This window comes from Lipotes vexillifer, unplaced genomic scaffold (genome assembly GCF_000442215.2).
Source record: "Lipotes vexillifer unplaced genomic scaffold, Lipotes_vexillifer_v1.1 scaffold426, whole genome shotgun sequence".
NCBI lineage: Eukaryota > Metazoa > Chordata > Mammalia > Artiodactyla > Lipotidae > Lipotes > Lipotes vexillifer.
Window position 1 is genome coordinate 3,887,232 of NW_006779491.1, and position 4,173 is coordinate 3,891,404.

The window sequence follows — 4,173 nt, forward strand, 5'->3', positions numbered from 1 at the left end:
CAAAAAAAAAAAAAAAAAAAAAAAAAAAAAAAGAAAGAAAGAAAAAAGAAATGTGATATTTCTTATTTTTAACCCATTTTTAAAAGTTGAAAAAAAATCCTTGCTGCTTCCTTTTTCATTTTTTGATTGTGAAATAAACTTTACTAAATAGTTATAATTGCAGACACTCAGAAGTCTCAAGTTCAATGCTGCAAGGGCCTGAGAGGTTACCTGATGCAACAGAGAAAGGCCCAGAGGCCCAAAGAAGGGATGTGATGTGCTCAAGACCACACAGGAAGTCAGAGTCAGGCTTCAGACCATGTTCTTTGATTCTCTGCCCACAAATCTCTGTACAGCAGGCTACAGACTGCAGGATCAGAGAGGAAGCTGGGAGCAGTGCATCTGTCCCTGAAGTGGGTGCAAGGCCCCCAGGGCCCCCTCATTAACAATGCACAGTAATTCCCCTGTGCCCACCCTTGTATTCATCAGGGGAGTCACAATTATCTTTACGCTCTGCCTGGAGGCGAACTGTCCAGGTAGCCTCGTTAAGAAGTTACGTTTCAAAGCTGGACGAAAGCTGTAGGTCATCTATAATCTACCAACTATTTAAGAGTGTATATCTTAAGGCATCTGAAAATTACAGGGATATTTCATAGTCTCATTTTGGGGCATAGGCATGGTGCTAGCTATGGGTAGATCTGTTTTGCTTGGGAAAAGTCAGGAATAAAGAAAAGCCTGGAAAATCCAACAACTGAAATGCTGAGTGGTGGAGGGCAGCGCTGGGTGGAAATATCTGATAACCCAAGCACTGGTGGTCCTGTAGGAAAGCAAAACTGAGACAGTAGGTGGATTGGAGGTCAGATCTGAGGTTGGAGGCCATGGGGACACATGGAGGAGGCCCCATTTGAGGCCATGATGGGGGTGATTATTATAGGAGGATTCGGGACAGGCCCAGAGTATATGGGGCACAGGAACTAAAGGGTCTGGGTCGAGCGCCAGGGAAAATGGATTGGCCCCATGATGCTTATCCTTTTCTTTGCTTTTTTAAAAAATTTACTGATTTATATAATACCCATATGGTAAAAAAACAAAATGAAAAACTCAGACAATGAAAGAGGTAATACATTGAAAATAATTCTCCCCCAGGGTCTAATCTCCCATATCCCAGCCTGCCAGCCCCAGAGGCAACAGCTATGTTCTGTTTTTTATGTACCTCTCAACATATATTACATGTGCACGTTTATTTTTACACCTATGGAAGAATGTTATAAACTTTGTTCTACACCTTTTTTCCTGTGTATCAATATATCATACATCTTTGAATATCATTTCATATCAGTACATAGCAATCTCCCTTATTTTAACAGCTGCATTGTATTCTATTAAAATATAGCACTGTAATTTATTTAACCTGCCTTTTATAGATGGTTGGCTATGTTATTTGCAGTCTTTTGCTATCACAAACGATTTTGCAGAGAATATCTTTCTACAACTGTCTCTACATCATGCATGACTATATCTGTAGGATGACTTCTAGAAGTGAAATGACTGGGTCAAGTGTGTATCTGTATCACTCATTGTGATAGGTATTGTCAAAACTGCCCTCCAGGGAGATTGCACCACACTTATACTCTCACCAGGCATGTATGCTGGTGAATTTTCTCACACCCCTGCAAACAATTTATCACCAAATATTTCGGGGGCTTTAAAAAATTGAGGTATGATTCATAAACAGTGATATGCACAGAACTTCACTGTACAGTTTTGACAGTTGCATAAACTCTCACCCCAATCAAGACAAATTCCATCACGCCAGAAGGTTTTTCTCAGGCCTCTTTCTAGCCAATTTTGTCTCCTGCTCCAAGAAGCAACTGCTACTCTGATTTTTATCACCATAGATTTTTGGTTTTGAACTTCATATAAATACGATGTGTTCTCTTGAGTTTGACATCTTTTTTTTTTTTTTTTTTTTTTTTTTAATTTTTTTTTTTTTTTTTAATTTTTTTTTTTTTTTTTAATTTTTTTTTTTTTTTTTAATTTTTTTTTTTTTTTTTAATTTTTTTTTTTTTTTTTAATTTTTTTTTTTTTTTTTAATTTTTTTTTTTTTTTTTGCCGTACACGGGCCTCTCACTGTTGCGCGGCATGTGGGATCTTCCCGGACTGGGGCACAAACCCGTGTCCCCTGCATCGGCGGGCAGACTCTCAACCACTGCACCAACAGGGAAGCTCAATGTTTGACTTCTTTTGATTGATTTAAGGTCTGTGAGATTCATACATGCTACTATCAATGTCTGTCCCTTTTCATTGGTACATCGTATTCCATTGTGTGGCTATATCAAGATTTGTTTGCCCATTCTCCTCTTGAAGGGCATTTGGGTGGTTTTCAGTTTGGGGCTGTGGTAAGTAAAGCTATCAGTAACTTCTTGAACAACTCTTGGTGTGGACATATGTTTTTGTTTCTCTTGGACACATGTCCAGGAGTAGAATTGCTGCATTATAGTGTAGGTGTATGTTTTATCATGTAAAAGACCACCACACTGTTTTCTGAAGTGGCTGAACCATTTTACACTCCCAGCAGCAATATGTGGTGTTCTCAGTCCTTTACACAGGGATCATTATATTGGATGTGAGGTTTTATCTCATTACTTTAATGAGCATTTAACGCATTTCAGTGAGTTTTAATGTGTAATTCCCTGGTGACTAAAGATATTGAGCACCTTTTCGTGTGCTAATATGTCATTAATTTATCTTCTTTTGTAATGTCTGTTCAAGTCTTTTGACAATTTTTATTGGGTGGTTTGTCTTTTATTATTGATTTGTAGGAGTTCTTTATGTAGTATGGATACTATTTTTTTGGTCAGATATATATTTTCACCCAGTCTGTGGCTGACCTGTTTTTTAATGATATAACTTGATGAGCAAAATTTTAAAATATTGATGAAGTTCCATTTATTTTCTTTTATGGTTTGGTTAGACCTTTTTCTTTCCTAAGAAATCTTTGCCAAAGCTGTGAAATTGTTCTCCCTATATTTTCTTTCAGAAATTTTATAGTTTTAGCTTTTAAGTTTCTATCTATGATCCTTCTTGACTTGATCTTTTGTACATGCTGTGAGATAGAGGTCAAAGTTCATCTTCCCCCACATGTTTATTCAGTTGTTCCAGTGCTATTTGTTAAAAAACTGTTTCTTTCCCCCACTGAATTGCTTGGGCACCTTAGTAAAGAAAAACAACAACTGACCATGTAATTATGGGTCTTTCTCTGGATTCTCTCTTCTGTTGCAATGATTCTTATTCTAATGCCATAGTCTCTTGATTACTGTAGCTTTATTATTAGTTTTAAAGTCAGGTTGTGGAGGTCCTCCAACTTTGTTCTTTTTCAAGATTATTTTGCCTATACTAGGTCTTTCATTTAGACACAAATTTAAAAATCAGCTCATCAGTTTCTACAAATGGGCTGCTGAGATTTTGATTGATTTTGCATCAGATCTATTGATCAATGTATGGAGATCTCATCCTAACAAATTAAGTCCTCCAGTCCACCAGCCTATGAACACAGTATACCTCTCCATTTATTTAGGTCTTGTTTAATTTCACTTAGCAATGTATTGATGTTTTGTAATTTTTTAGCGCACAAAGGGTTCCTGCATAGCATTTATTTAATGTACTTCTACGGTTTTTTAATAGTTTTCATGCTATTAAATATTTATTTAATTTGCCAATTATTTATTGGTATTATATAGAAATATAATTGATTTTTTAATAGTCAACTTGTATTTAATAATTTTGCTAAATTTTCATATTAGTTCTAGTAGCTTTGGGGGTAGATTCCTTTGGATTTTCTGCATACACAATCATGTCAAATTGAATAACGGTATCTTTACTTCTTTTCAATTTTTGTATCTTTTATGAGCTTCTGCCCAACGTCGAATAGAAATGGTATAAGCGGACATTTGGCTTTTTTCCCCCAGTTTTATTTTGGATATTCACTCAATATCTTGTTTTTTAGGTTTAATTGACATAAAATTATATTAGTTTCAGGTGTACAACACAATGATTCAGTATTTGTACATACTGCAGAAATGATCACCATAATAAGCCTAGTTAATATCTGTCATCATTCATAGTTACATTTTTTTAATCTTGTGATGAGAACTTTTAAGATCAAATTTTGATTTTTTTTTTTTTTTTTTTTTT